This window comes from Argiope bruennichi, chromosome X2 (genome assembly GCF_947563725.1).
Source record: "Argiope bruennichi chromosome X2, qqArgBrue1.1, whole genome shotgun sequence".
Taxonomy (NCBI): Eukaryota; Metazoa; Arthropoda; class Arachnida; order Araneae; family Araneidae; genus Argiope; species Argiope bruennichi.
In genome coordinates, this window is record NC_079163.1 from 93,810,530 (window position 1) to 93,826,518 (window position 15,989).

The window sequence follows — 15,989 nt, forward strand, 5'->3', positions numbered from 1 at the left end:
ACCAACATACATACAGAGCTAAAAAAATGATAAGGCTAAGCGAAAATCATCAATAATTTTAGAATTACATGTTTTAAATTTATGTGGATTTAAACACAGAGCAAAAAATAATATTTTATCTATATTTATAAATATAATACGATGATTTAAATTTTTATTCGGAAATTTATTTTTGTCATTTATACATATAGAAAACATTTAGGCAACATGCGATTATATTTACAAAACTGTTAATATTCAAAAATTTCTCGTTCTTATCAATTAAATTAATTATTCTTGAAGTCATAGAGATAGAAAGTTTTTGAAAAGTGTTCTTTGCAATGTTTTCCCAACTGTTTTCAATGGCTAATTTAAGCTCATCTTTGGTGATATAAGTTTTACTGTTTCCGTAAATTTCACAGTAAACTAAGCCCCAAAATGCCCAATAAATTTTCTGTTGTGTTCAGACTAGGGCTTCTTGATTGCCATTCAAGAGCTTGAATATTATTAACTTGAAACTAGGATTTTGTAGAACTTAAATTAAGCGTGAATTCATTTCCGGCTGGAATATGCATTTCCCAATTGTTATAAGAAGCACCTCCAGCAATAAATGATCTTTAAAGATGTATTGATACTTTTCAGAATTAGCAACTGGTGTCATTCCATTAGCAGAAAAACCGCTCCAAATATCATAGATTCCCCCGCTATATTGTCCCTTTTAGAAACTGGATTGTTCATGCCTAATATCATGTCAATAATATCTAAATCTGTCAGGTCTGTCGATGTTAAATTTCTTTACATCTGAAAAAAAGAAAAAAATGTGCAACTTATCACCAAAAGCAACGACTTTTCTTAGGAACTCTAGGTGCTCCATTTCATGTCTCTTAATTTGAGGTGGTTGGAGTTTCATTTTACTAAATTTTATGTACGGATGATTTGGTAGAGTAATACTCACGGCTCAGTTGATGCATGGAAGGTTCAAATCAGTAGCAATTTGTGAAGAGCAAAGCTTTTTACGATTTGTTTAACCTACAATGACTCTCAACGACCTATAAAACTTCATCTTTGCATAATTACTACATTTTTTTTTAAATAGTTATACATTACAGTCTTAGATCTGTTTTATTTTTTTAGCTAGTGCTCGAAAATTTAAACCACATTCTTTAAAACCAATTATCTTATCTTGTTCAATCAACGAAAATTGTTTGCATCTTCCCATTTTCAAAAAAAAAAAAAAAAAAAAAAAAAAAAAAAAAAATTTCTGTCTACCACATATGTATGATTTGTTGAAGCAGGCTCACAGCTTGAAGAATAAAATCTTCCGAAAATGAATAAAATAATAAACCCTTTTAAAAGTAAGATTGACTTTACCATTTTTTCCTGCTTTTCACCTGAGTTAAAAAATTGAATTTTACAATAAAAAAATATTTTGTTGCAATTATTTTAATAGAAATAGTTAAAACTTTTATTTTCTGAACCGTGTTTAAATTTGTATAAAATTCAGATCCGTAGTTGGAAAAACAATGAAGATTTTTCTGGCCTTATCATTTTTAAATCACTGTGCGTGACGATGTTCTTTAGAATCGGCTTTCACAGCAGTTTCCTCAGTACTTATAAAGGAAATCCAATGAGAAGCTTTCGCAAAAATGTGAATAACTTCGGCAAACTAATACATTTTTAAGTATTAAGATAAAATAAATAATTTACGTTGGATTTTATTTAGGTATGCTTGCCTAATTTCTTAAGTGCAGTTATTTCTGCTATCTATTAATTAAATGACATCTTTTGTTTGGGAAAGATGTAATTATATTGATTGATCTAAGAATCCATGGAGCACATAATTATAGAATCCGAGTGATTTCTGCATTAAATTATAACATGTGTGAATAACTTCAGTTTATTAATTGGAAAATATGGATATTCAATGTACAAATAATGTTCGGGCACCACAGTTAAGTGGTAAAAATTGCTTTTACAAGTAATATAACACGTCGTGGTGTTATTCTTAAAAATTTTCAGGATTTGGATATCACTTTTTCTAACATGGAACTACGAAAATCAGCAAGCATTACACTGTCATCCTCTTAATAAATGCTATTATTTGGGACTGGGGGGGGGGGAGCAAACTCGTGAGTATTTATTACAGATATATAATAAGTACCTTACAGATAATCCTTATGACAAATATGTAATAAGTACTCCATCATGCCACCATGTATTGTTTAAAAGAAAGTTCTACCAGTTTCAGGTCAAATCATAGAATCGTCATGCAGTGATTTCTTTATTAACAGCTGTTGAATCTTGCTTCAGATTATTAAAAAAATTTCCATTTTGAACATATCGATTGATTATATGTTTTGATAATCTGTACATTAAACAAATGCAATTCTTTCTTATTGTAGACCGGAATTAGGATCAAAACGTATTAAAAATTATATCGGAAAAATATAAGAAAAAGAAATGAAAAGATTAAATTAGAAAATCAAACCCAGGTATTCGTTTCCCATAGATAACTTAATTTGAGGATGTAAAACTAACTCTTCCATATTGTGAAATTGCTGTTGTTTCATGTAAAATTCGTTCACATTGGATAATTACTCTGAGTTTTATTTAAAGGAAAAATATACACATGCTTATTGAAATTTAAAATTATAACCAAACAAATAAATGTATAATGCATGTACTGATTTTCTAAAAGTGATGGTAACTCCTTGTTACAGATTTCTAGTTTCTATAAAATTTAAATCCAGTCGCAATAAAAATAATTTTAAATCATTTTTGGTTTTTCGTAAACAGTATCTAAATTTCCCCCACATTTTATCTGATCCTTGAACTTCTTTAAAACTTGGATTTACTATTCATATACTCTTTAGTTTCGAAAGCAAAAGTTGTGATATTTGCCGGTTGCTAGTTTATGAATTATTTTTTTCTATAAACAAAAGACTCGAAATTCTAACTCATTAATATTTTCTATCTCGTGAAAAAAGCAGGATTTATTTAATCATTTTAATAGTTAAATTTGATTATATATTATCAAATAATAAGTTAACGAATTAAAAATTCGTTTGTTTGTAATTAATTGAAAGATCAGATTCTATTGACAGTGAAACAAAGAATCGTATTTCTTTTGTAGATGTATATCAACATTCCGGAATTGGAACAATAAGACAGCTGTAGCGTCTTGCCCAATAACATATGTTTCTACTTATTTTTGCATTTTCTTTGACAGGCAGTTTTGATAGCGACTGCCTGTAGTTATTTTTGAGGAATTCGTCTAGTTTCTTTCAATGAAAAAAAAAATAACATCAAATTAATCATTAAAATGAAAAACAACAAAATTTTTAAGTAATTCAAACTTGGATTAAGAAGCAGGAAATATTTTTCTTTAAAATGTATTTAAATAAAATTACCAGAATCGAAATAGAAACAACTAGAAAAACTTGTGAAATGAATGACAATGCAGAGCAAAACTGAAACAAGCTACGGGCACATAGTGATCAGCAAATTTATGTGAAAATATACATGTATACCATCTGCTTTGTTATCAGACTTGCAGTACAGAAGATACAAATGTCACAAGTCATCAGAAAAAAAATATTATAAAATCTATGCGACACACAATTAATTGTTTTGTGTTATGATTTGGTCTGATAAGGAAAAAAATTGATAGAAAAAATTAACTTGCATAAATTATTTTTATACTTTAGGAATATCTAATAATCGTCAATTTACGCTACATATAAGAAGAATTTTATAGGAGTAAACAATTCAAGAAATTTTACTTTCTAGGTATACGAAGTACAGGGATAGTTTCGTAATCGTCGAAGAATTCGAACTCAAGATTTTGTCAAATCTCTACGTTTCAGACTTCCCTGAATTCGTGAAACACATTTTTGGTTGTATGTCTGTCTGTCTATGAACATAAAAACTCAAAAACGCTTTGAGCAAGAAGGATGAAAATTGCTAAATGGACTTAAAATCATATTTGTAGATCTCTGACAAATTTTGAATGAAATCCATTCAGAGAAAATTTGTCTGTCTGGATGTTCGAGTACAAGTGATCTCCATAACTACAAAGGATGACGAGCTAGATAGATAAAATTTGGATTCACAATTCAGCATCTGAAGTGTAAATATTTATCAAATTTTGAACCACATCGTTCAAAGGATTGACTGTTTGTCGGTCTGTATATTTTTATGCATGTAAACGCGATATCTAATGACTTAAATTAGTGAAATTCGGTATGTGATTTTATGACTACAATTGTTGTTCTGTGCCGTATGTTGGTTTCAATCGATCGGGAAAAAAATGCGTCCAAATTACATATTCGTTCTATAGACTCAGTTAAAAGACTATGTTCACATCACAGATCGATATATCGTAATTATTGTTCACCAAAGCTATACGAGACATTCATGGTCTTACCTGAGATCCACTATTCCATGTGGGAGGAGGGAGATAAGAACTTTACTGGTGAGTATGCTAGAAAGTTTTGGGATGGCCACTCCCAAATATTGAATAAATTGTATATTTTCATGCACTAAAAACGCAAAGTTAATGTTTATCATTTTAATATCAATAAAATAACAAAAAGGCAATAATTTTATATTTATAACGGCACAGGTATGAAGTCTCGTGGTTTAGAGGGCGGTGGATATCAAACTCAAGGCCTTATTCTACCAAAAGCTCTCTAGATGCACGGTGTACGCAAAATAAGTTTATGTCAAATGTTGGTGTAAAAACATCTTTGGTATGGAGTAGAAGCTTATATTGGGGTAGCAGAGAATCATCTACTTCCTCAACATTTTAGAATGTTTCAAATCTTGGTCTGTCTTCATTAGTTCTCGTAAAGCGTTAAAACGAGACCTTAAAGTAATAAACCAAATCTTTCACTTACCGAAATATTTGTTAGTTTGCATTTGATTCATGTTAAGAGGTGCCTTAATTTTTTTTTTTTGTGTGGGTTGGAGAGTTGTATTAATTCTCTTCATTAATATTGAAATTTCAAATTTCTTTTAAAATGAGTCACATTAGAACATCGAATTTTAAATCCGCCTCGTAAAGAAGGTATCCGGAGATTCAACACTAGCAACTTTATATGTCTATAATTGAGTGCCTGTTATTTTGCTTTTATAAGTACAAAGCAGCGCTTATGTTGTTATTTCATGGACCTTAAAATCTAAAATAATCGGTCAAATTTCAATAATCAACTTTACCAACCAGTAGCACAGCGACCGGGGGGGGGGGAGGAACAAGGAGGAATATTGATGCCCCGAGTGCCTGTTTTAGGGGTACTATGGAAACCAAGCATTAGCGCCATACGTCATTTTTTAAAGTTTAGTTTACTTATATTAACGTGTCGCTTTAAAACAACACTTGGGCAATTTTGGGACGAACCTCGTAATTTTGAGCCACGAGCAGATGACGAGTACGACACCTGAGCTGGCACTCCCCTTTCCAAATTTCCGCACCACATCAACGGGATGGCATTTGGCACCGACGGATTTAATGTACGCCAGAGCCACTTACACGACGGTTCTTCGGTGGAATCGGGTCTCGAATCTGGAACCCTCCGGTGCCGAAGATGAGACCTTACCATCAGGCTCCCACTGTTTTTAAATGAAACATAATGGGAGACGAATCAATGTTATACCACGAGTACCACTTACTCTCTCTACGCAGCTGATTCCTAAAATGAATATCACCAACAAACATTAAAACTTAAAAAAAAAAAAATACAGATTTAGATTACTTGTTATTTTATTTTATTTATTCAATTATTTTTTACTTTAGAAAAAAGCAAACACACTTTTATTTACTATCTTTCGAATTTATCGAGCCAAGTTCAAATTACTTACTGCCTCTTCTTAACTTACATTGGCTGGTGTTAACCAACCATTTTCCGACCTTGTTTATGGAGCATAACTGTAAGTCAAGATCATTATTGTTAATGAGATTTCTCAGAAACTGAAATTATCTTTATGATTCAACTATTTAAGACTATGTCAAATGAAATGTGAATGCCCAATTAATTTTTTTGGAAAGTAAATATAAATAATTCTAAGTAAGTTCGAAGAAAAATTTGAGTTTAAAAATTAGAAACGCAGAATTTCTTGTGAGACGTAATTTTGTTTAAAAAGCCACTTACATAATATTTTGACATTATCTTTTGACATACCAGTTTGACGACTAGAAGGTTATTAGTACTGTTCTCGAAATATTTCCCAGACGTCAGAAGACGAGCATGACACATGAGTATGTACCCATTTTCCAAACTTCCCATTCATACGCCTCTGAGAACAACTGATCCTTGATGACAAAGTTAACATTATTCAGATCTGCAAACACAGTCAATCTTCAATGGCACCGAGCAAGCTCCCGAAATCTTCAGATCTCTGCTATCAGGTTACCGCGCCCCAAATATCATTCTTAGAATATCTGTAAGATTTGGAAATAGTTTATAATTAGAATAATTGATGGATCTTTGATGGAAATAAAATTCTGAAGTTAACGCAAATGAAATCAAGACTGAAAGAAGTCAGTCTACGATTCCGATCCAATAGTGTAGCAAGGGTAAGTGGCGTCCGGGGCATTTGATCGTATCTCCATCATATTTGACTTTAAAAAAAAACTGAACGAACAAATATTTTCTCTATGGCGCCACCTAAAAGTGGCGTACGGGACATTTATAAACACCCCTCCAGCCTACGCTTCTGTTTCAAGAATGCCATTGAAAATAAATAAATAAAAAAAAATTCTACAAGTCTCTACCATCTGAAGAACAATATGCTTAACGTAAATAATTGAAAATAGAATTGATGTCCATATTAAAATTAAATCAGTTAGACAAAAATATCTAAAAGAGCAAATTACTGTTTCAGCAAAGCATACAAAACAAACAACATACATTTTAAGAGAAAGATGTTCAGAAAATGATTGCTAAGATTCAAGAAGTAAATTGCATGAATAGTTTTTAGGTCTTATTTTCATTTCGTTCAGTTAAATCTCTCTTTGTCAAAAAAATGTATTGATTTTGATGTTTGAATTATAATACTATAATTTTATTTTATGTTTTTGAAATAGCTTCTTTCTGGGAAATTATTACAAGTCCGTCATTGATATAGTTTTCTGTAGATAGAGTAAGACATATTTTCAGAATGCGACATCAAAAATACCCACAACTGAAAAGCATATAATGACAAAATAATTATATCATTCACCAGCTTCACTCTACATTTACACCAACTCGATTCTCTTTTCTACATTGACTTTGCACATATCGAGTTTCGATAATACCTGTTGGCGCCATCTACTGATTTCTTAGAGTACTATCCAAAAGCAAAATATTTTAAGGAATGTTTATATAGTAACGCAACTTGTAGCTTAGTGAGAATTTTTTTCCCCTCCCAATGACCTGTTATGCAACGTAACTGCTGAGGCAGTTTTGTTATGATTTGATATTTCCTATAAGAGACATATTTTGGTTGGTAAATTACTTCCATGATTATAGCACTTCCCCTCCCCTTTCTTTGACACACAAATATATCAAGAACGTCTTACTTTGATTTATTTACTTTAAAAATTTGTCAAAATTCTTAAAATAATTTAGAGCATTAGAGTTTGTTTTATTTCCCTTGAATTTGTTGTGAAGTTGCCGAAAAAATACCTCATCCTTTTCACAGAAAAATCCGTGCCCAAACAATTCTACGTTAAAGAATTTTAAATATGATTTTCAACATTTTTTTTTTTTCTTTTTTTCATTTTGTCTTTAACTACGGCGAAAACGTTTACTTTTCAAATAAAGATAAAGTTTTATCAGCTGTTGTGATTTAGGTCATATTTTTCTGCCAACATTGGGAAGATGTCATGCGAACTATTGTCCGAGATATTGTTTTTTAAACACACTTATTTAACTGAATTTGTTTCATGCTTGTAAAGATGGAATTTTGTAATAGATTTTTCACTTACTTCCTGATGCTCTAGGGATTTGAAATTTGTATAGTTGTCTATTCTGAATGACAATACATTATTATTTTTTTTTTTTAACTTTCAAGACTTCATTATCTGTGATGAAGTCCTGGAAATGACATTTTATTATATTTTTATAATGCATTTTATTACATTTGATTTCAAATGATAGGCTAAATCTTATAGTATACAGGATAAAAATATGCTGTTTATAATAATGACTCATAAATTACAGAATTAAAAAAAGGAAAATAATTAAAATCAAAATGTATATATTTTTTTATCACACTAATAAAGACGTGGTTTAAAAAAACTGTTTGTATTAAAAAAATTTTTTATTCAAATCGATAATCGAAGAGTTTTTCGTTTTAAATATTGCGTTTGAAGTTATTTATTTGTAAAAAGGTATTTTATATGAAATTTTCTTTTATCGTTTGTTGTTTTTTAACACTGATCAGGAAACAAGTTCGCATACTTTTTAGAAATTTTGAAAAGTAAGTATTAATATCAATGTGGATCAGACAATTTTTTTAAGGGAAGAGTATCCTAATGCAAGCAAATGTACCTTCAGAGAGGACAGTTCTTTATTTTAACTTAACTTGGAGTGGATTTTTTTTTTTTTTTTTTTTTTTTTGTTTTGGACTCGACTTGCATAGGAAAGCAGCAATATTGGATACGTTTTAAGAACTCTTTAAATTATAGCAACACATACGGAAAAATGTAGATTATGTAAATCGACTACTTTCTACAATGGTTCAGTATGTAACTGTGAATTACATTTATCATCTCAATAAGTAAATATTATTTGAAAATAAAAGTTTTATTTGTATATCTGTTAAGAAAATATTTGTATAAAGTATTGTATATCTGAACGAGAAAAAAAATGGCATGTTCTATGAATGATGCTTTCAAGAGAAGAGTCAGTTTTGGTTTTTGTGACTATAAAACATTTATCTAGGAAATTTGTAAAAACCTTATTGTTTCATTTGATTTTAGAATATTTAAAAGGATACTGCGTTCAGGGAATCAGGGATGGACTCGTGATAGTTAAACTACTAAAAACCTTATTAGTTTTATAGTTATCTAACAGTAAATCCAGCAACTAAGATGTTTTATTCTTAATATTAACGAGAATAGAACCTTCACTAACGATCCGTAAAGCAGTTTTACAAAGATAAATGAATATTCTGGTATTTAACATTCTTGGCAATATGGGAACAAAGGTCGATGTTTTAATTCTTTCAGTAAGGTTACAGTAATATTTTAGTTTACCAACAAGAGTGGGCAATAAAAGATTACAATTATTAACATTTATTTAATTCTCTACAACATTGTGCTATACTCGTATCGCGGCGTCACTAAGAGACGGGGGCAATTGTCCTCCGTCGTTGACTCCTTACCCCTCCCCCCCCCCCGTTCCCATCGAGAAATGAGGAACTTCCGTCGGCAAAAATCTTCATCATTTTGAAAGGGAAACGAAGAGGGCTAGATATGTCAAAGATTCTGAAAATTTAAATTCTGCCTTAGTATTATTATAAACCGATGGAATGAGAGAATTTTGTCTAAATTTGAAAATCTAGTTAAGGATAGATCAGATATCAGATTTCAGTCTCTTGTTGGGCATTCAATCTACAGTTTGCCCTACATTTGGCAGAATAACCGACATGTTAATAATTATTTTCATCTGTTTCGACCATTATTTTATATTGTTTTAAAGTTTAAATAATAAGGTGAAGATTTTTTTGTAATAAATATATCAGCGTGATGTATTTCTTTTGAGATTATGTAATTTATTCTTCATTTTCTATTATTTTTCGTTGTTCGATCGTACAATTTTTATTCTCCGATATCGTACAAATAGCTTATTATTGCAAATAATTATATATTATGATTAAATTTGCCATTAAATGCTTACTTACTTTTGTTTAAATAGTAAATTAATTATTGTGTATTATCTTGAAGGTAAATTGGAGAAAAAAATTCTTGCCTCTTCGTCGCAGATGTTTAGCCCTTAGCCCCACCCTGTTGGAAAATTTCTGTGTACATTAGCACTAATCACTTTATATGACCTGAAATAATTGTCAAAAAAATAATGAGAACTATGAAGCACAATTTCTGGTGCATGTATTTCTAAAAATGAGACACATGTATGAGTAACAATTCTTTAAAGTATAAGAATATTTATCTTGTTTTCCGTGAGAAAATAATAAAACAAATGTAGAAATTTTACTATATAATAATTTGATATTAATAACAATGAAAATTTTATAAAATTTAAGGCATTAAAAAATGCTTAAATTCCACTTGAATCATTTTTTAAAAGAATCCCAAAAGAAGGAACTGAAAGAAATTTTGTCCTACCGATATAATTGCTCTCAATAACTCTGTGATGATGAATATGAATGCTTCACCCATTCCGCTTTTTTTCCTTCCTTTTGGCGATAATTAGCCCTATCTAAATGAATGAGCTGGGCTTCTTTATTGAATTATTTATCAGGTTACATTGCTAGCGATTATTGGTTATTTCGAACATACTGTTTTAAGATGACACCGAACAAGTTCTCTTGTCAAAAGTTTAAATAATCGCTTGAATCTGACGTCTTTTCACACCAACTTTTCCCCGTTTCTAGATTTTAAAAAAATTTATTATATTTTAGATCAACTTTCATCTTATGGCAGGCTCTATACTCTATTTCAAATATATTTTTCGGGAACTAAAGATTAAATTGTTAAACGATTGTGAATGATTCTAAACTTGTATTTCCTTTCCCATAATTTAAAATACCAAAGCCAGATATGAAGAAGTGAAATCAGCAAAGCAATTTCCTTTTATGTATCCGAAATGAAAATTTTTCATTTTTTGACTGATAAATTTCATTTTCCCACTGTTTTTGTATATACTGAATGTTTCAGATTTCTTGTTAATCAATTTAAAAAAGAATTTAATGTTGAAAGCAATAGGAAAGTTTATAAGATCATGGGTAGCATATTTACCATAATTGGTATTTAAATATGCATGGTAAGCTCATTTATCACCTATTATAATTGCTCTCTCTATCTTAATAATTTTAGAAAAAACTTTTACAAATAAACACTTTAGTTTGCAGCATTTTATTAAAAGTTTCCATTAATATCTTATTAATGGGTATTACTTTTGAACTTAAAAGCTGCCATTTCGCTTAGTTTCGAGGAACACTTATTACAATCCGATTTAAACAATCAATTTAATTATTTCTGTTTTAATGTTTTGAGATAGCTCTGTGCGAATACTCAATGCTCTTAAAAAATTGGTATAAATTTTAGCTGAAAGAAAAGCCTGGGTGCTTCAGTTTTTTTTTTTAAATCTCAAAGAATAGCTAAATGTCATGATTTATTAATTCATTATTAAAGATTTAAACTAATAAACCAATGAAATTAATCTTTTCAGGAGTAAATTCATTTCCTTTCTTAAATCAACCTCAATCCTAAAATATTTAATTATACATTACTAGAAAAAATGTTCCTTTAAAGGATTAATTTATATATTAGATGTAATAAATATAGTTTAAAATATTTCTTAAATTAACGAAAATTTGTCTATCCAATCTTTTTCTCTTGATTGATTGTCCATGAAGCCTCAGAAAGATAATCGCCTAATTTTTGTAATCTGAAACAATTTGTTGAATTATTTGCTTACTGCGGTCTGGGTCAAAGACTAGGGTTCTACAGAAGATTCGCAGAATGTAAGCCCCGCGCACTGCATATTCTATCGGGTGTTAACTTCTCATATTCTGGTACGGTGTTGAAATTTAAACACTGGAATGCTGATCATCAGATCACGTTTCAAAATCATAAGATCTGTTCCAGGTAGCTTTTGCATTAATTGGAAATAAAAATCTGGCTCTTAAATCTGAATATTTTGACTAATTATCCGTTCAGCACCAATATTGTTTAAATATTATATCTGAAAGTGTAATAATTTCTATAACATGATTTTATTTTCTAAATTACCTGACAAAAGTGACCTGACAGAAAATCTCTGCATCGTAGGCGGAAGATAGGGATTTTATCGAAGATCTGCTCTGTATGTTGGCTGACTCTGCTGTTGTGTATGCTGTAAATCTAGTAGAAGGACAAACATCTTCAAGTTAATATTACATGGGATTTTGGAGAATAGAGCGTCGGTTCGCCTGATCACGACGTTCTTCCCTGATAGGCCACGTGTAGTTTCATATAGAGGTATTAATATGATAAATTAAAGCACATGAAGCTAAATATCTCGAAGACTTAAACATCAGATCGGCATGTCGGATCAGACAAGTAACCATTCTTTTGTAGATTATAGTTCGATAAACGGTGTGAGATGAAATGAGAACGTAGAATAAATCTAATGGTCTTCACGAAACTTCTGTCTAGAAAAAATATATTGTACCTATTTATTCTTCCTAATGAATCTGCACTGTGATTGGAGCAATTTAGGTTCAGGAGCTCATTTTATTACTCTACGTAGTGAGTTGAGAAAATTCACCCTTTCGAAACCGAGAGTAATGTAGATCGTGAGTCTCAAGAAAACAAGTGATGGGAAGGTCATGTTTCGGCCTCGTGTTTTGTGCACGCTGGATTGTTTTCATCCGTAAAGGAGTGGAGGTTGGATCCGGTCTTTCAAGATTCTTGAATAAGAGGATGTAAAGGGCCAATGTTTTTGCAAAAACCTTTTAGTTCATAGTAAAATTTATTAAATATTGAGTAGTTTCTATGCATAAAATTTAAATAGAAGAAAAGGCATTATTCATTTTTTTTAAATCATATTTTTTATTTGAACATTTTTTTTGCAAGAAATCAAAGCATTAATTTACAGAATAAATATCTTACGGTATTCAGGTTTTATAGAATGTCATTCAAATAATGAATCCCAGTATTAAAATTGAACTAACCTCTACTCACCCCACCTCCCCGCATACACTATATATGTATATCCTAAAATTGCTTTGTCAAGAATTTCAAGAAGGAAGTGAAATCATTTTCAAAAAGTAGCTTTTTGAATGTTTTTTTTTTCTTCAAAAAGTAGCTTTTTGAGAAATACGTAGTTATTAATTCTGATTCAGTCAAAACAGATGTTTTTTTAACCTTTATATAATAAACAGAACAGGTGTTTTTTTAAATCGAAAAGCATATTTAAAATTTGTTCCGAAATAAAGTTAATAAAACTGAAACTTGTTTCCTGTATAAAATTTTTCAAAAAAAAAAAAATGTATTCAAATACATTTGTTTCGAATACAAATATAAATGAAGTGAATAAGCTAAGAATTTAATGACATTTATTTTAATGGTATTATAAAATTTTTAGCATAGATAAGAAGCATTTTTTGAAAGAGTGAAAAAAATACCTATCGCAGTAATGAGCTGAAACAAACTTCTTGCATATATTTCTAAAGCAAATCATAAGATAGTATCCCAGGTAAAGTTGCCTAACTGCTTTTTTTATATGTAATAGAAATATTAATTGATTTATAGGCAACAAAAATTATGTTTTTGTTTGGTGCCTGGAATTTTTAAAGTTGATTTCAATTATATTTGGCATGTTGATTTGAAAAATGAAATCAGTTTTCCTTCATCAACTCTACTTTATGAGATTTAGTGTATCTAAAATATAAAAAATTTAAAATCTTAAACAACAAGTTATTCATCGAACAGAAAAATCACATGAAATAAAAGGAAGAATTATAGTGGTTTTTTTTTTTTTTTGATACAGAAAGTCTTGTGATGAATGAAAACAATATCATCATAGTTATGGTTAAGGAGAAGATTAATTTATGAACATCGACAAGAAGTTTGTATCGGAAAAAAAAGTTAATTAGTTCCTTCGTCAGAAAAAGGGCCACATGAAATATCTTTTTTCTTTTCTCTACGGCATAGCGGAGCTAAACAATATACTATTGAATATAAAAATAGTGGTCTACCATAGAGAACTTGGGTGCTGGAGAAAGAACTTTTATTATTCGTGAACTTTTAGTAGGATGAGATAAAATCATTTTTCCACAGCTGCATATAAAGCTACGGTTAATGAAACTGTTCCAGGAAATCTCTTGAACAGAATAGCCTTTGCTTTGCATTCATCGAAGAAAAAATTTCATTGAAAATGCCTAAATATGCAGAAAAAAATTAAAAACTAAATTTTTTTATGGTTGCCAAATCAGTTAGGTCATAAACGGTCTTCATTTCATGGATTCCAAGAATGAGACAGAGCGAAAAATGCAGATCTCCTTTGTCCTTGTTGTCAAGAACTTTCCGAGTAACCACAAAGCTGGAAATTATTTTTAGTTAAAAGCAAGCTTAACAGCTTCAGAAACTTTGGTTATAATATTAGCACATTCACTATTGTCATGGCCATTTAGATAGCTTTCTTGATAATCACGGCGATATTAGAGAACGATTATGAACCAAAGGAGACAAACGATTTTACAGGACATAATGATCAATACAGGGCAGATGGGATGTTCATATGATGGCAAATTACTTTTGAAATCTAAAAAATGGTTGTGTAAACAGATTTCTCTCAAGCATTCTAAATAAAAAAAGAATTTAGGAACGGAAAAAATAATTATTTTTGTATTTATTTGATTCTTCTCATGTATAATTTTAAATTAATTTATTGTAGCTTTACTGGAGGGTTTTCTTCTTACTTAGTTAAATTTTTTACAAAACTTATTAAGGGAAAGGTTTTCTAATCCAACAATCATAATTTAACACCAGATATTAGGATCGTTTCCTTGAAAATATCATCATTACTAATGGACAGCAAGGTGAACAATGTCATCAGGACATAAACCAAATAAAGATCAACATCAGGGCAGGTGGGATACTCACATCATGGCAAATTAATTTTGACCATTATCAATCAAAAGACAAACTATCAATCAATACAAAGTGACTGCATAAGCAAAGTTCATTTGAGGATATCAAACAAAAGAAGCTTTTTTAGAGGAACAAAACAACTCCTTCTTTCGTTTATATTCGATTTTTCTCATTACTAATTTTTTATAAAGTTATTATAGATTTACAGGAGTGTTGCAATGCTTTTTTTCAAATAGTTAAATTGTTTTGCAAAATGGATTAAGATTTTTTTTTTAATTTAACACCTAAGCTTAATTGAATGTGTCAATATTATCGTGATATCTAAAAAAACTAGAGTTGATGGCAAAAATAAAACCATGCTTATTTTCAGTATATAAAATTCACAAAAATTCACTAAAAAATCACTGGCATAAAATATTTGTTGACTTGCGTTATAGAATTTAATCACATATTATATCTTTTATCTTTCGTACTTTTATCTACAAGATAGGTATTCATTATATGTACAGTTTAATGCCCTTTTATTACAACTACCCAGTAGATTTTTTTATCTATCGAAGAAGTATTCATTGCTTATCCATAAGATATGCTTCAGAGGATTTGGAAGTTTTATTTGTGAGAAAATAATTAATTTCTTATCATTGGTTATAAAAGTAGAAAAATAAAAAAAATGTTTAGCCATCTATCGCCTTAAATGGATTCAAATTAATATAAAAAAGTTACATTTCGAAATCACGAAAAATTTAGAAATAAAAAAAAATGTGGAAATCTAAGTTGGTTGCATCGCATAGAAGTTCGTTTTGGGGATGCACACAGGACATTTTGGAGAGGACCTTTGAACTTTGAATCGGGATTCTTCTTCATAATAAAAATGCTTAAAATCCTGCAATTTAATCCTGTTTTCTTTAGGTAATATATGAGAGGAAATGAAAGTTTCTATTTTGTAAATTTATATGGTTCATTTAAAAAGAATTATTTATGCAGAAATATAAAAAATAGGGGCTGTCCACTAAAGCTTCTTACATGATTGTAGATATAGTCATAAAAGTGGCTTCCAGGTATAGTAAAACTGATACCCACTATGCCATCAAACAACTTGTAAAGGTACATGGGGAAAGAAATTCTATTTCGAAAACTTTACGAGACAGGAAAAAAAAAAAAATGTAACCTGTTACTGCAAAGCTGTTGAACACGATCGGTGTAGTAC